General features: G+C 35.9%; 1 long non-coding RNA gene across 2 annotated transcripts; it reads right to left on the bottom strand.

The window, feature by feature from the left end:
• Positions 1-244: 244 nt before the first annotated feature.
• LOC124088934 (uncharacterized) lies at positions 245-18784 on the bottom strand. 2 transcript variants are annotated; one of them, XR_009226108.1, is made up of 4 exons: positions 18480-18784; positions 11849-12087; positions 11243-11423; positions 245-10022 (listed from the first exon to the last, which is right to left on the bottom strand). It is a non-coding gene; the product is annotated as an uncharacterized LOC124088934 (long non-coding RNA). The 2 variants fall into 2 exon arrangements; XR_009226107.1 differs by having other exon boundaries at positions 245-2200.
• Positions 18785-18789: the final 5 nt, after the last annotated feature.

Here is an 18789-nt window from a genome sequence, read left to right as displayed (position 1 = left end):
AGTAGATGATTCTAAGTAAAGAAGTATTCTACAAAACCAATAAGCAAATAAGGAAATAAAAACAAAATCAATATTGGATTACAATTCATCTCCCAGTATCTCTTTATTTTCTGCTTTAATTTTTAGTGAAACTAAAGAGAGCTGTGTCAATCTTAATATTAAGATATGCCTTAAATACTATAAGTGAAAAAATTGTTATCTAGGAAGTTTTCTGAATAAAGAACAACCATAAAATCTGACCAAGGCAAAAAGGGAAATTAAAATATTTTATTTAAAGATGGAAAATATTATCTGAACTTAATTTATTTGAATGTAAAAAAAATAGAGAAAATTTATTTTCAGTTAATGTGCTAAAATTCCTGTGATATATTCAAAAGCATTGTTGCCCATGTGGTGCTTTTGGGGTTGCAATGCCAGGACTGTGAAGGAGCCAAACTTTACAACTATATCCTTTTTATTTATTTCAAAGTTTTTAATATTTTGTTGTTGTTGTTGTTGTTGAAGATGGACACAATACCTTTATTTTATTTATTTTTTAATGTAGTGCTGAGGATAGAACCCTATGCCTCACACTTGCCAGGCAAGTGCTTTACCACTGAGCCACAGCCCCAACCTCAACATATCCTTTTTAAATAACTGAAACTAAAACTGAATAAGTAATGAGTAAACCTGTTGATGGAAAATAATGTAAATTCTCTTGTAACAAAAAGTCCTTTGCAGACAGTATAAAAACCATTTTCATCTTTAATACGTGTACCTACATAATTTGGGTTTAATACCAAACTAGAAAAATTAACAGAAGAAAAATTCGTTGTAACTATTAAAATATTTTGACTTTTTAAGAATATAGATTTAATGATTAATGGAATAATTAACATAATATGTAGTAACAACAACTTTAAATTGCACTGAAAATACAACTTTCATAAAATAACGGTGATAGTCAATGAGAAAATATACTAGAAATTAAAAGAATGCTATTCACCATAGCAAGAAAGTCATAAAATACCTAGGAATAAATAAATCAAAAATGTGGAAGGCATACCTGGAGAAAACAATAAAACACTAATGTAGGACCATCAATGAAGACCTGAATTAATAGGAAGATATCCTTGTTCCAAGATACAAAAATTTTATATTTTAAAGGTTCAGCCAGTTCTCCAAAATTTAATCAGTGTAGCATGAAATACTGTTCTGACATAAGTTTTAGATTTACAGAAAAATGAAGCAGTAGAATTCTCAATATATACCCCTCCTTTCACACTCCATTTCTCTTGTGATTAACACCTTGCATTGGCGTGGTACATTACAATTGATGTAATAAAATTAATAGAACACTGTTAACTGAAGTCCCCAGTTTATCTTAGGGTTTTTTCTTCATATTGTACAGTTTTGTTTTGGTTTTGTCTTCACAAGTGCAAACTGTTGTATATTTACCCTTGAAGTATCACAGAACAGTTTCACTTCAGTGCCCTAAAAATCACCTGTGCGCAACAGGAATTTTAAAACTGGAAATTGAGGACCTAATTTTAAAAATCTTTGAAAGGAGGGGGGAAATGCATGAAAACAAGGAATTTTTGGCAAGACAATAACAGAAACTTACTTCATCAAATGTTAAAATCAACATAAATATATACTAATTTAAAAATTTGCACAAATAAAGAAATGTGTGGTCATATTAATGGTACAGAAATAAAATTCCAAAACAAAGCATGTTTTTTGGGAAACAAAGTTAGGCATTTCAAAATAATAATTGAACTAAACATGAAAATTAAATTTATGCCTTCACATTTTATTTTAAAAATCAACCTATATTTAAATGTCTAAACTTAATAAAGTTATAAATGTACTATAGAATATATAAATAAAATAAATGATAATATCTGTTATGGCTTGAATATATGCCCCAGAAATAATGTGTTGTAAACTTAAGCACAATGCAACAATGTTGGTAGGTAGAACATAATGCTGGGAAGTGTTTGGATCGGAATCTTCATGAATAGATTAATGTCATTATAAAAAGGGTTCCCATATATGGGTTCATTCTTGCTCCTTTCTCTTCTGCTTTCTGCCATATGAAGACATATCTAGAAGGCCCTCACCAGTGCAGATGCCAGTGCCTTGATCCTGGACTCTACATCCTCCAGAACTGTCAGTCAATAAATTTTTCTTCATTATAAATTACCCAGACTCAGGCATTCTGTTAAAGTAGCACAAAATGAACAAAGACAAATATCTTAATAAGTTGATAGATAGAAAGACCATTACTTAACTTAGAGGAGTTTATTAAAATCAAAAGGGATTGAACAACAAATTTGATTGTAAACTTTTCTGTATAGTTTGAGTCATTACTAGGAGCCAAACTTTTATAATTAAATATTTTCTAGAAAAAGAAGTGTAATGAAATTTCTCCTATGACTAGTCTCTCTTATCAGTTAATTCATGTAACTTTTTTCAAATAAAACCAATGCTATTAAACTTCTTAGTTTGTGTAGTAAAAGAAAATTTCCCATTCATTTAAAAAATTATTTGCATTTCTAACAAGAAGCCAAAGAAAATTAAAACATAATCTTCTGGAAAACACATTAAGAAGGCTTTTTAAAAGTCTTGTACCACCATCACCTACTGAAATTAATTTCCATGATTCTGATTTTTTTCTCCAATGTATTCTCTATACAAAATAGGTACATTTTTCATTGTTTTATTATAGAGTGAAAAATTCAGTCATTGACTAAACTATGGACACTGCTTTTTTCTTTCTTTCTTTCTTTCTTTCTTTCTTTCTTTCTTTCTTTTTTCTTTTCTTTTTTGTTGTTGTGGTGGTGTTGGTGGTGATGTGGTAGTGGTGGTACAGAATTAAATTGACTATACAATTTATTGTCCAAACCAGGACTTTGTGACTGTGGAAGAGGACTCTATTAATAATTAAACCAAGATAGCATGCATTAACAAGGACTGTCCTGAAAAACTAAGATGGGTGATCACACTACGTGTTAAGTTTTAAGCTTTTGATGGTTGGCCCTTTTCCTCAGTCTGGTTTTCCACCAGTGTTTCCTTATATCTCAGATTCTAGGAATTCCAAACTAAGCACTTACAATTTCTGCAATATGCCATGCTGGTTCACACTTTCAAGGCTTTCCATATTTAAAGCCCTTCAAATGAAATGCCATTGAGTACTACAGAACCTCCTATGGAGCTTTTAAACCCCAGCTCAGTTGTCATCACTTAGGAGAAACCAGTGCTAACCTTCCTTTAGTGGTAACCATTCTTTTTCATTAATTAATAGTCAGGTGGAAGACTGATTACAGGCTGGCACTTTGTGGTAGTTTTAAAATGAATCTGAAAATTCTTTCACATTCTTCCTTTCAAAAAATAGAGCTAATTCCATTTCTTTTAAATGCAGGACAAATGTGTGACTCATTTCTAATAGAGAATATGGCACAGTGAAGGTATGAGTCTTCTGAGGCATTGCCACTTTTGATTTTCTTTCTTAGGTGGCTTACTAGGCATGAGTCAGCCATCCTGTTGGCAAGATACTTAAGCAGCCTGTGGAGAGAGGCCTTCATGAGGAATAACTGAGGCCTCCAGTCAACTACCAACCCAACAATCAGGTGAGACTGTCACCTTGAAAGTGCATCCTTCTACCTCAGATGATTACAGCAAAGACCAATGCCTTGCCTGAAACCTTATGAGAGACCCCCAAGCCAGAAGGTCCTAGCTAAGCCACAATGAGATTCCTGATCTTCAGAAAATGGGAAATAGAAATGTTGATTTTTGTTTTAAGCCACTGTTATGGTTTGGATATTAGGTGTCCCCCAAAAGCTACTGTATTGATGCAGGAATGTTCAAAGGTGAAACAACTTGATTAAGAGAGCTGTAATTTATTCAGTCTATCCTAGTTTGAATGGACTGGAGAGAAACTATAGTCAGGTGTTGTCTTATGGCTGGAGGAAGTGGGTCACTGGGAGTATACCCTGAAAGATACATAAGGGGGGAACATTAATGATTTCAGTCTGATAATGACCAGTGGGAAAATGTGGAACATTTGTTCTTGATGCCAAGATTTCTGGAGTTTCCCCACTCCTGTTCTGTCTGGTAAGTCAGCTTTTCTTTTCCTTTTTTAAACTACCACATGCTTTCCAATGAATGCATTTCTTTTCTAATTGAGTTAGCTAGACTCATTTCTGTTGCATATTATTAAAGAAGCCTGCATTCCCTACCACAATCGTGGTAACCTATGCTTTAGTACCATGAGACCTGAGCATGTGACTGCATTGTTACCTTAGGGCATGTTCCTAATAAGCACTGATACCCCTTTTCTAAGAACTATGAATCAGAAGATACCACAGACAAAGCACTCAGAGATCCCTCAGAACATCACTGGAATTTTTAAAATTACCTTTTAAAATTACTTAAACTTTCCTGAGTACAAAAAGTAATATAAATGCAAAGCAATAGCAATTAATGCAATAGCCCAAAATGTTATTTTCTGCAAAGGCTGAACTGTCTAGCAGCATTTCCATGTGGCAGCGCTGCTGTATGCCAGGGCTATCATATGCCAAGAGAGGCCAAAGATTTGGGCGATTGGACCAAGTATTCATATTTAAGCTTGGAAAGCAACCATCTCCTGCTTTCTGCTTTCCACTGACATATGGCAGCTTCATACCACTGTTCTATTGGCTCATTTATTGCAGTTGAGTTTTATAATCACTGCAGGCATGAAATACTTAATGAATTTCACTTTCTGCTGGTCATGTTTCCTCACTAATACACAACATCAATTGGGGATGACAGAAGGTATCAGCTCCCTTCCCAGGTATTTAAACTGTGAGCAGTCATCTCTATGCAGAAAGAGTGCCCATGAACTTTCGAGAGCTTTGATTATGAAGAACTGAGAGTACATACAAATGCAACATGATCAGATGCCTCCCAAAGATATTTAACTAGCTGACATTTCAGCAGTTTCTAAAAGAAGATCATTAGTATTTCCTTTCTTTAGAGTTCTAGCAGCTGTCAATCAGGGACAGACTCGGGCACCTGGCAGTAGAGACAGTGCACCATGTGGTTATGGGCGCAGACCTTTAATCCAAAAACTGAGTTCCAATCTAAGATCCATTTATTACTGAGAGATGTTAGACAAGTGTCTTAATTCTTCTGGGGCCTCAGTTTTCTCACTAATAAAATTGTGCCCAAAATGGAAATTACTCCATAGGGTTCTTCTGAGAATTAAATTTAACAATATATGTAATTCACTTAGTGTAGAGCTTAGAACATCAAATTTGTTCAATAAATGGTCACTGTTACTGCTTTTATTATTACAATTACTAATATTAACATCACCACACCTAGGAATTATTTAACATGCCAGCACCTTCTAGGGATGAACTACAAGACTCAGGGACACCTAACTCATCAAGTCACAGCAAGGGGCTAATGTTGGCCCATGTGGGACTGGCATCAATGTCCAAAGGCAGCAGTGAGAAGGTGGGGAAACATAATATGGCTCAGAACAAAGGTCAGCACTGGATGCTGTCAGCATCAGCCTTCACAAATCCACCTATGTTGGACCAGGAGTATCAGAAGTAGAGTCTGAACTCAGAAGAAGAGAAGTGAGAACTTGCCTCTATTGCAGGACTGGGTTCCAGTTTCAGTGGTGCACTAGAGCTGAGCCTGGACTGGGGCAGGAAACAAAATAGCAAGAAGGACCAAAGACTGATTCCCATCAAACAGAACAGAGATCTGGCTTGCAAATTGTTAACTCTCCAAACCCAATCTGTCAGCAGAAGGGAGTGAGCTTGCACTGTGCTGATATGACTGGTTCTACAGTGGGTTGAAGGCAGTGTGTGATGGGAACCATTCCTTATTTGTAGGGATAAGACCGTCTCCCTCTCTGAGCTGAAGGAATAAATAAAATTGACAAAGAAAATGGAAAATAACCCACCACAATGGTACATCTGGCCATAGCTACCAAATGCTCCAGAAGGCAATGGCTCTGATAAACTAAAAAAGAAAACATCATCCGATTTGTCAAATACATGACATCAGAACTGTACAGCCCCTTCCCTGCCCCATATGGCAGATATACCTGAAGGATCCCGGCACTGTTTTTGACTGCCAGCATTAGTCATTCTCAACAGAATGCTCTAGGACCCCACTGGTCATGGTGCTTCTCAGAGGATATCATTGTGCATTTGAACAAGAAGCTCATTTGCACATTTCAATTTAAGAAATTTTATGAGGAGGCTCTTATCTATTGGTGGCATTTAACATCAGAGTCCAGACCTATTCACCAATCATGGTTTCAATCCCTTTTAAGGGATTAAAAATTGGTGCTGAAGGTATGAAGAAATAATAGTAAGCGTTTCTTAAGAGTCAGCCAGAGTCTTTGGATTCATGAGAAAATCCCCAGGTCACCAAAACTAAGACCATCTTAGCCAGAGAAGATGGAGGGCTGGAAGAGAGGAAAGCAGACAAGCTATCTGGGAAGTGAAAGAGAAACTCAGAGTATGAGCACTGGATGAAGACACTGCATGTCACCCTTAACTCCTATGACCTGTTTTGTCATTGTTTCCTTCATTGTTTGCGATTGTATTAGTTTTACTTCCTAATTTATGCTTTAGAGAAGATCAAACACATTCCCCTGTGCTAAGGTGCACAAGGAAAGGTGACTCTCTTTAAGTCAGAATGGTAGGTGGGAGCTGCTCTAGTCCCCCGGGAACCAGGAACTGTTGACTAGAGGAAGTACAAGGTGCAGGCACAGGAAAAGATACAGGTTTGAGGAAACACTCAGGGCTACCCCTCCATGACTTAGAGATGTTCTTTCTTAAAAACTGAGTGTGTGCCTTAGTGTAGGCATAAATTTGTACAGATTGATGTTCATTCAGTGGATTCCTAAAAGATTTGCTCCTTGTGGCTTCCTTCCATTATCTTTGAAAGGGATGAACCTTTTTTCCTCCTCACCCCGTCCCAATTCACATATCCTCAAAACCTGGCAAATGATTTCATAGATCACAAGTTAATAACTCACACCTGGCACCTCTCCTGCATATTTATTTCTTTGAAACTACAACTTTAAACCTGACCCTACCATTGTTTCTAAATAAACAAGGGTTACCAGATTGCATTTAAGAAGTTGAAAACTAACTCATCTTTTGGATGATGAGTGTCCAAAGCCATTTTCTTCACTCACAGTGTACACTGGAATTATCTGGAAACCCCAAGCATCTGTATTTTAAAATTTCCCCAGGTAAAGTACAGCCCAGTTTGAGATCGCCTAAGCAATATCATAGTTCTGCCTTCCCCTTCTCCTTCCTCCTAGGTACCTCCTCTGGCTGAGAAGCTGGCAAGACAAGCCTGGGAAATGAGAATGTGGCGCATCTTGTATTTGTATATTTTTTACTCAGGCACAAACCTGGTTTAACCATAAACCCTGGACAAAGAATAATAGACCCCAGTTGTAACTAACACCTGTGGATAAACTGTGAACTTTGCCTCTGCTTCCCTCCAACATGGACAAAGGTCCTTCATGAGCAGGTTGGAGAAATGCCCACGGACTCTCTCACAATACCATTCATCTCTTGTGATCAGACACTTCAGGTGAGTCACCTGATATTAAGTAAATTGGGATTAATATCACAAGTATGCCTGCTGATAACTCCACCTCTGATCTGTGTGTGCACCCTGTTTCCACAGGCATTTTTCCAGTTAACCTTTAAAGAACTTACTTCTTTGAAAATCACTGAGCAATAGATTTAAAGTTCATAGATATGGCAACAAATTCAACAAATTGTTTAATTGGAAGTCTTAAAGCTGGGTTCAGAAAACAGTTAATTACATTTAATGGCTTCTTTATGAAATGTGCTTTTTTTCAAGGATGGTTGGCACAGTTTGGTGAATGGTTAATGTCTGTCTTCTAGAATGTTCAGATCAGCCACTTCTTGGTTGAAAAACCCATCTGCATTTGGATATGATACTTTGAAAAAAGTGTGTTGGCAATAAAATTGCTTCAATAAAATGTTTCTTCTTACAGTACAGCCCAGTGTGTCCAATTTTAAAGAAGGTATCCCTCAGACTCAAATTTATGATAAGTAATTTTAATCATTAACAATTTTTCAAGTGCCTCCCTGCTATGCCTAAATTCAATGAATAAATAAATAAAAAAGATGATTTCTACCCAGCTAGAAAGCAGAAGAATATTGGACCCAACATTACGGCAATGCTCTCACTTTTCCTAAGTAATCTATGATACCATTGCTTGAAGCAAGAAGTCTCATCATGTCTCAGAAAAGCAGAATTCTATGGTACTCAGTTTCATGACAAAACTTGGTTTTGAAAGAATGGCCTGGATAATTACCTGGAAAATAGTATGAGAACATCTTTAAAACACATACAAATCAAGTAACTAAAATCCTGAAATGTTTTTTGTTTTTTGTTTGTTTTTTGTGGTGCTGGGGATTGAACCCAGGGCCTTGTGCATGCCAGGCAGGCACTCTTCCAACTGAGCTATATCCCTAGCCCATGAAATGTTTTTTTATGAAACATAAATGATACCTGAAGCTCACTTTATATATTTTGATTTAAAAATGTGGTTTTAATGAGAGACACATCTTCTTTATATCTCAATGAGAACATATATTTTTTTGTCTACAGAAAGAAGGGAGATTTCCAGAAATAACATGACCACCAGCCAGTTACATGAAATATCATAATTTGTGAAGCATGCATGTTCACATTCTCACTTAATCCTTAAATTATCTTCAGTCCAACCTTGAGGAAATTGAGGCTTGAAGAGTACAAGTAGCTTGAAGAGTCCAAATAGCATTAGGAAATGGCAGAGCTAGAACTTCAAAACCAGCCTGTCAGACACAAAGTCCACCTCCACCAACATCCTCTTCCCAACAACAGCAAAGGCCTCCATGTAATGGACACTTACTGTATCAGAGACATCCTCCATGCCATATTCCATTTAACATGATAGACACACAATGAGAAAAGCATTAGCATCTGAGTCCTAGTGAAAATCTCTTCCTCAGACTCACACAGCAAGTGTTGGAAGTAAGGTTTAAACCTAGGAACTGAAACTCCTGTTCTTTTCACTGACTCTGTGCCCTTCATCTGCAGCGGAGACCTTCTCTCCACCTAACGATGAACTTCACACAATAAACTCCACTCAACAGTGATGTGCAGCCCTGTAGCTGATGCAAAAGGCCAACCATTCCATGATCGTATATGTAACACAGGCTTCTCTGTCTAGCCCAAGGGTTCAAAGACACAGGGATATTATAATTACAAGCTGTGGGTGAATGTGTCATTTTAACACTTTGATATCTTATTTTCCCCATGAGCCTATGATCTACTTGACCCACAAAGAAAACCTTAGGAAGCTTTATATCCAAGCCCTGTATTCTAATATATGGAGTCCACCAAGGGCCAAGGACAGGATTCAGATGCAAAAGGCAATGTTTCTCCTCTGCATAGCAATAATCAATTCAAAAATGTCTATGAAAAAATTCCCATTCAACTCAAAATAATGGGGGAAAGTTATAAAATAAACTTTATCAGAAATGTGTGACTTACATTAAGAAAGAGATAAAAATTCTATTGAAGAATATATATATAAGTGCCTGGATGGAAAAAATTCAATATTTAAAAATATTCATTCTTCACAATGTAATAGATAAATTAAGTGATTTTCTAATGCTATTTCAATCAAACAACAAAATTTTTGATTAAAACCTGACAAGATAGTCCTAAAATTTGTCTGGAAGAAATAAAATGTTTAAAGATCAGAGATTCGGTAACATTTGCCCTCCTAGTTATCAGAATATACTATAGAAAAAGCTGAAATAAACACAAATGTTGTTTTGGTTCAGGAATAGAGAATATATCAGTATAAAATAATTTTAAAACACACTGATAAGCCAGGTGTGATGGTGCATGCCTGTAATTCCAGTGGCTTGGACGACTGAGGTATGAAGATTGCAAGTTCAAGGCCAGCCTCAGCAACTTAGCTCAGTAAGACCCTGTCTCAAAATAAAAAATAAAAAAAGGGTTTGGAATATATCTCAGTGGTAAATTGCCCCTGAATTCAATCCTCAGTACCAAAACAAAACAAAACAAAAAACATACTGACAGATCTGTATCAACTTATCACATAATAAAAATTAATGTTTCATTCAATGGGTAAAGGAAAATTATTCAATAAATTATATTGCAGGAATTGGCAATTTGGGGGAGATCATTAAATATTTTCTTCACAAGTTGCTCAGATTATTAAAGAGTTGAAGGCTTAAAAAATCACAAGTATTAGAACAAAATATAGGGAAAGTGTTATTGTGGGAAGGGGAAGCTTTCTTACAATTTTCTAGAAAATAAAGCTGAAATGTAAATGATTAATAAATGTTTATATTAAATAAATTTATATTTAATTCAATTTAAATTAAAAGCATCTCTAGGATAAAAAAACAAAAATGTATAATATGGCAAAATATTTATAATATATGACACCAAATTTCAATACCTAGAACACTGTAAAAAGATCTGTAAGTCAATTTAAAAAGAAAAAAGGAAAAAAGCAACAATTATGAGTTCCCATTTCAAAAAATATATATCATATGAAAATATGCTCAGCTTCACTCATAATCCCTCCTATTCCTAAAAAGGTAAATTTAAATCACAATGAAATACCATCTTTTACTTATTTCCTTGACTAATTCAGGCACAACATTGGAAATTTTAAAGTGATCTCACGCACTGTTAGTAAGGATATAATCTTTTTGAAGAAAAGTTTTGTTATATCCATTTACACTAAAAATGGCATAGCCTTTAAAGGATATTAAATGTTATTACTATTCATGGATCTAAATCTAAAATAACCTAAATGCCTATCAGTGAGGCTATGATTACACAAATAATGATGTGGTCAGACAATAGAATCCTGCCACTATGAGACAGATTTTTTGTATTAATAGGAAGTATGAAGTAAAGGAGAACATAGTGTACAACCCCACAAGTAATATATGATTATCAGTGTATGTATAAGACAAATGCATAAAACTATATAAGATTGTAACATAGAAAAATAGATACCTATATATTCCTAAATGCACATGCATTTACCAATGCATTAATAATTTGGGAATGGTGGATGGCAGATATTGCTTCAGAACAGGGGGAAAGGGAGCTGGTGGTGGAAGGGTCTGAATGGTACCGAATCACAGGCATAGGACTCACCCATACTCACATGCTCATTGGCTCTTGTCCTTGAGTCTATCCATTGGAATAGAATGTCTTCATTCTTTGGACCTCAGTTCATAAAATGACTTTTTAAAGCCATTATAGCCTCCACAAGTTTCATGAAAATTTTTTTTCCATAATTCAATTAGAATTCTTTGTCAGGCAACATATACTTGCAAGAAGGTGTTCTGCGAAATCAATAATAGAGTCAGTTATTACATGGCAATTTCAATTGGAGCAGACCCTCATGAAGGGAAAGGGATATTAAAGGGCAATCATGTAGAACAAATAAGGTTTGGTCAGAGATTAACTTTTCTCATGGATTCTGCTTTCAATATAGATGTAATTATATTTATTTTAGACCCTTAATTGTTACTTACCTTGCATGTCTTGATTTCGTGTTTGCTTGTACAGTTTTAGTAATGGCAATGTAATGTACGATTAGTTCATTCATGGGAACTCTTCCCTCTCTCTGCTCATTCTTTTGTAATCACAATACAACTACATTATGCATGTGTAAACCATGAAATAAGAAGGCAGGACCTTTTCTACTACTCAGAATAGATTAACTTCTGTCTTCCCATCAAATGGGGAATCAAACAAAAATTATCACCTGTATTTTGGCTATGGGGGTTGCATTGGTTACTTAGTTGCTCCTTCCCCATGATCCTTCTCCTTTCAAACTTTCCTCCAAGTAAAAATGCTTATTTCAGTTGTTTCCTTCTCAGCTGCCACAGATCATTTTTGGAAGACAGTGGATGGCATATTTAGGCATACAGATGCACAGGGTGATCCAGAGTATGATTAACACAGAGAGCAGCACCTCAGTGTAAATAAGGCACATACAGGACACTACGAAAAAGAATGTACAGGGAGATTTGTTACTGTCTCTTCATTCTACTTATTAAAATAAGTTTAGCTTTTCCCTTCCTCTTCCTTCTTTCATATTTTCCCTTCCTTCTTCTAACCCCTTTATCCTTGAGGCAAGAGCAGTGAAAAAGTTGGGTTTGATCTTGGCTCTACAACTTATCCTACCTGTGAATGTGAAACATGGCACACAGCCCATCTGTCTGAACCTTAGGCTCCTTATCAATCATCTTGGCATTCTATCCCAAGATGCACCTCCACAGGGTTTCTGTCAGTTTGAATGTGATTGTATATGTTGAACATCTGGACTGAAGTTTAGTAGGTGTTTCATAAAGGTTAGTCCTTGTCCTCCTTTCTAGAGGTATTTGCCTTGTAAAATTTTACCTCCAATTGTGAAACAGAAATTTGGGCCATAAAAGAATTTCAAACATCAGCAAAAACATAGGTTCAGTGCCCTAGTTAAGATCTAGGTATGCACAAGCAGATATCATATTTACAAGCTAAAAATTCTTAGGCAATAATAAGATGAATGCTTGCACTATACAAAGAGATAATGACTGAGTGTTGATGGTTATGCAGCAATCCAACTACATCTGTAAGACCTGAGGATGAAGGTAGAGAAATTAGGACTTCTGGTATTGGGCAATATGGAATATAACATTGAATCCTATCTCTTCCAAAGATCAAAAACAAATCTCTGAAGATGATAATAATAAAATAAATGATCTGAGCACTGGCAATAGGAGGTGGTTTGGGGGGCAAAGTCAAAAACTGAAGAACAAGATTAAGTTTTATGGAAGGTTTTTGCCTCTTTTATTTCCTGGCTTTGAATGAAGGGTGTTCCCACTGTGGGACCATGCAAGGGCACAAGCAGCAGAAACTCAGAGAGAAATATCCTTCAGCCAGAGAACCAGGAAAAAGGGGCACATGAAAGCAAGAGAGAATAAGGTCAATCCATGTTTGCTTGCTTGTTTGTTTTTTCAATAAAAGCTTACTGTGGAAAATATCTGTATTTACAGAAAAGCTGCAAAAATAGGATGGAGATTCTAATGTTCCTCACACCCACTGTTAACATTACCAGGTCCATTTGAGAAAACCAAGAAACTTGTATTTCTACATTGTTATTAACTAAACTCCAGGCTTTATTTGGATTCAATGGTTTTTCCACTGAAGTCCTTTCTCTGTTCTAGGATCCAATCCAGGATAACACACTGCAAGTTGTCATCATGCCTCCTTAAACTTCTCTGGTCTATGACCCTTCCTCAGTCTTCCCTTGTTTCCTGTGGCCTTGAGAGTTTGGAGGAGTGTTAGATGAATATTTTTAAAAATATCCCTCATATTGGGATTGCCTAATTTTTCCTCGTGCTTCTACTGGACTTATGGATTTTAAGGAAGAATATTAAAGAGGCAATGAGTCCTTTTCATAATATCATATAAGAGGAACACACTATCAACATAACTTATCACTAGTGATCCTAACTTTCATCACCTGGCTAAAATAGTGTTCACTGGGCCGAAAGAAAATCACTAAGTCTAATACATATCAAGCTGAGTGGGAGAAGAATCTATATAAATTATTTGGAATTCTTCGGGGAGAAAGATTCATCTCTTATACCCATTTATTTATTCATACTTTGAGAATGGCCTCAGTTCTGGGCTATATTAGCTTCCGATGAGAGAGAGAGAGAGAGAGAGAGAGAGAGAGAGAGAGAGAGAGAGAGAGAGAGAGAAACTTTTTCACAAAGAGAAAACTTATCTTTCTTGTTAGAGGAAGTGGGAAAAGAAGACCCTATAATCTGAAGTGAAAGAGGAATCCCCTCTTTCCCTTCACTGCTTTGTCTGATTGCATAAAACTATTCAGCAGCATCTTCCTCTAAAGAGAAACACCAAATTTGTGTCTAGGGGATTAGAAAAAAGGGATCCTGGGTGCCACAGGGAGTGGGGGAAACAATAGAGAGTGAAGTAATGAAAGAGATTTCTTAACTCTGTGTGTGAAGTGACATCAGTCCCAGACTCCTCTGAGCTGCTCATGTGGAGACAGACTCACAGCAGGAGAGCAAAGGCATTGAGAACTAAGCTGATATTGGAACCCTGCCCACAGAAGGGCAGAACCTGCAGTCTGAATATGTCCAAGACCACTGCCTGTGAAAGTAAAAGAGAGGGTGTTTTCTAAAGGATTTTAACAGGATCCAGCTAATCATCTGATTCAAAATGTCCGGGGAAAAAAATCTAAGATCACTCAACATATAAAAACAAGACCAAACCAAAATAAAAAAGAAAGAAAAAAAAATTCTAAAGAGGAAAAAAACAATAGATGTCAACCTGAAATAACTGATGTACTAAAATTCTTAGAAAGACTTTTAAACAATTATTATAATCATGCTCAATGGATAAAAATAGACATTATGAAAATAAATGGAAAGATCAATGTCATTAGAAAGGAAACAGGAACTATTGAAACTGATTCTTTTAGAACTGAAAAATAATATCTGAAATTAAAAATTCATTCAATGGTCTCAAGGAGAATAGAAATGTGTTGATGAACTTGAAACAGTATTTATTCAACCTCTAAAATGAAGAGAATAAAAATTGGGGAAAAAAATCAATCTCAGGGATGTATGGGGCAAAATTTAACAGATCTAGCCTTCTAGTATTGAAGTTCTAAAAAAAGGGGAGAAAAATGTTAGTACAGAAAGGAAAATTTGAAGAAATAATTGCAGAAAACACAAATTTGATAAAAGACATATATTTACATCCATAAGAACAGAAAGAAACCTCCTGAAAAGTATAAATTCAAAGAAAACCAAACCCACTTATAATATAATCAAACTACTGAAAACGAAAGATGAAGAAAAACAGTCAGAAAAAATGACTCATCAGAAAGAAGGGAACAAGAATCTGAAGGATTGCTGATTTCTTACCAGAAATCCAGGTTCTCAGAAGACAGTGGGATTATACCCATAAAGAACTTACAACCCAGAATTCTATATCCAGTAAAAATATCCATCAATAGTGAGGGCAAAAGAAAAAAACAAAAACCTCAGATGAAGGAAAACTAGCAGAATTCATTGCTACAAGGCCTTCTCTAAAATAAATACTAACTGGAATTCTTCAAACTGAAATGTTGTCATGAGGGAACCTTAAATTTCAGGAAAAAAGAAAGAGCACAGAAATAATAAATATTCCAACAATCATAATAAACTATCTCTTGAGTTTTTACAAATATAAATAACTCTCAAAAGCAAAAATATAAAAAGTATCTGGTATAATTTTCAATGTATGTGAACACAACACACAGGTCAATTATAAGGTAGATTGGAAATAGTATTACCTAGATTAACTGCTAAAAATATAGATTGGAAATAATATTACCTAGATTAACTGCTAAATATATAGAGAATTATGGTCAAAAAATTAGGTATAAACAAGCTGATTACTAAAAGATTTACAGGTAGTCAAAATAAAGGTGTTATCTTTTCATCACTGGAACAGAATCCTGAGAAAATCAACTTAGAGAAGGAAAGATTTATTTTAGCTTACAATTTCACAGACTTCAATTCATGGTTGGCTGACTCCATTGTTTTGGGGCCTATTTGAGGCAGAACATCATGGTGGAATAGCATGGTGGAGCAAAGCAGATCACCTCAGAGTAGCTGGGAAACAGAAGGAAAGAGAGAACAAGGAAAGAGGTCGGACAAGATAAGCCCTTCCAGGGCACACCCCCAAGAACCCACTTCCTACAGTTTCTACCATTTCCCAATAATGTGATCAAATTATGGACCTATCAATAGATTAATCCCTCTGTGAGGGCTGAGCCTTGGTGATCCAATCACTTCCTCAAAACTCCTCAGAACATTGCTATACTGGGGACCAAGACTCCAATACATGATCCTTGCAGGACATTTCAGATAGAAAAAAAAAAAAAAGGGAGAACAGAGAAACACATACTTAAATGAAGTCATAATCAAATCAAATATGAAAATGATCCACATAAAAACCAATTGTCTTAGTCCAACTGGGATTTTATAACAAAATACCATAAATAGCATGGCTTATAAACCATATTTTTTTTCTCACAGCTCTAGAAAATGAAAAGTCCAGGATCAAGGTACCAGAAGATTTAGTATCTGGTAAGAGTTCATCTCCTCATATATGATGGCTTCTGTGTCTTCACATGATGGAAAGGGCAAGAGATTTCTCTGGGGCCATTTTATTAGGGGGTAATTCCACTCACTCATGAGCTAATCACCTCCAAAGTCCTCACTTCCTAGTGCCATTTCTTGGGAATTAGGATTTCAACCCAAACATTCTGATCAGTATACCAACCTTAACAAAATTACATTCTATATAAGTGGTCTAAGTACATCAATAAAACCACCAAAGATTTCATTTTGCATTAAAAAAAAACCCTCCTATATCAATGCTAGCTTAACTTATAACATAAATACACATAAAAATGGAATGTTTTGATTGAGATGAGTCACCATGTAATTTACCTTCTCTCTAGTTGTAAAATACTTTTAGTCTGTTTAACTACTCTTTTAAATGCCTATCTGAAGCAGGTCTGCTCTACAGCAAATTTGATCAGATGCATTTAACTATTCAAACCGCTTCAGGTACATACTACTCAAAAACTATCTTCCCCTCTTCCTTGTTAACAGAATTCTGATACTAACAACCCCCAGAAAAGAATCATTGAGTCAGAAAATCATAAATATCTCACTTTTTTTTGCCATTTAATGACCTACAGGTACACATGTGACTCAGTTTGGACCAATGACATGTATGAAGTCAGAGCATCCAGGAAATAAATATATTTTCTGAGTATCCTCTTTGCTGCTGTTGTTGTTGTTGCAGACACTCTCTATATATTTCAACTTCTGTGAGAAGAAGAGCTAATTAGAGCTATGGTAACCATTGCCACTGGAAGAGCATCGGGCTATGGCACAGGAGAAAAGATTTTTTAAAGCATATATGGTTCTAAACTTGGTTGTCCAACTCAAAGCAACCAGGTTACCACAAGGCAACAAGAAGTTACCACTGAACTTCCTGTCAAGTAAACAAGAAATATATTGTTAAAGCATTGTTGGTGACACCTTCTACTGCCTATAGTCAAACATATGAACTGACAAATGAACAAAGAGAGCCAGGTCTTTCTCTGCACAGAATGCCATGTCTGCAGTGCTGTCATTTCATCATTCTGTTAGGGTCATTGTCCTACTTTTCCTGCCAGTTAATACTGACAGGAGAGGGTTAGAGAACAGCTGCATAGAGACAATAAAGTATAGTAAGAGGCAGAACATTATTTAAAAGAACCAATAATACTTCATGGGTTGGAATTTATCAATGAGTCTACATACATTTAATGAGCTTTTATTATATACTGAGCACTGTGTTAGATACTAGAGATTTAAAAATCAACAAGTTCTGTGTTTCAAGTGGGAGTGACTGACAATATGTAAATAAACATATACAATCTGATTGTGTTATGAAGAACTACAAGCAGGGGAAGGAGAATGTTGGGGGCTAGACAAAACAAAATAGTAAGAAAAAAAAAAAAAAAAGCTATTTCAGAACTTTAGGCCGAGCTGGATTTTTGGCAGTAACCATTTTTTGAGAGGTGATAAGGAAACTCTGAACTCCTACAACCTTATTAAATCACACATTTATAATCCAAACTTAAAAGAGGGCATCAGAACAATGTTTACTTTGGGATTTTAAAAAAATAATCTACATCAGAAAGCTATTTAAATCTCTATTTGTGATGAATCAATCCATAACAGTTCACAAACTTGGAATTTTTATAAAGAGATTATTTAAAAGGTTAGAGAATGCTAGCCAGATGGCCAGATGCTAGATGGGAATAGAAATTTAGAAGAGAAAAGGAATGGAAGATTAAAGATGAAACTGAAACAGATTATAGACAAGAAAAGCTATGGGCATGGGGGGAGCAAGTCATCAAGGAATCTAGAAATTTCATGGACTATTATACAGAGGTCAGGAAATACTTTTGGGTGGGGCAAAACTTAGGTGATGCATGCTTGTTTTCTCTCTCTCTCTCTCTCTCTCTCTCTCTCTCTCTCTCTCTGACATATTTGTACATCTTTATAGGGCCCAGTATAATAATTTGAAACATATATATAATTCACAGTGATCAAATGGAATAGTATTCAGCCGCAAAAAAAAAAAAAAAAATCATTTACAGCAACATAGGTGGTAGATACTGTTTCAAAACAACCTGATTCATGATCCTTTTCAGAACAGGAAGAATAAGAGTTCTAGTCATTCCCGGCCTAAAAAGAGGCTCCTCAGCCTGGGAGTACTCCTTAGGGGAATCAGGTTTAAAAGCATAAGCCTCAGCATTCTTTGGCTCTTACCTATGCTAGGAATTCTGAAACCCAGGAGAGGTGGGGCTCGGGACTTGGAGGTTGGTAAATTCCTGTTGTCCATTAAAGTTCGGATGTGACCCGCCCCCAAGTTTCAAAAGGAAACAATACTGAGTTCCATTTTCCGGGATATGTATTTCCTTTCTCTCGATCGTTGCAAATGTAATGATAAATACCATCCTGCTGCAGCCACAATTTCATGTTCTAGTGCGAACCCGGTGACTCTTAACAACAGAACCCACGCAGCCAGAAACCCCGCCCCCGCATGTAACCATAGGAACAGCTGACACGCCGAAAGCCG

The sequence above is a fragment of the Marmota monax genome, unplaced genomic scaffold (assembly GCF_021218885.2).
Source record: "Marmota monax isolate L192 unplaced genomic scaffold, Marmota_monax_Labrador192_F-V1.1 WCK01_AAM20220418_F8-fsc00005, whole genome shotgun sequence".
In the NCBI taxonomy this organism is placed as follows: domain Eukaryota; kingdom Metazoa; phylum Chordata; class Mammalia; order Rodentia; family Sciuridae; genus Marmota; species Marmota monax.
This window is presented reverse-complemented; position numbering and strand designations above follow the sequence as displayed.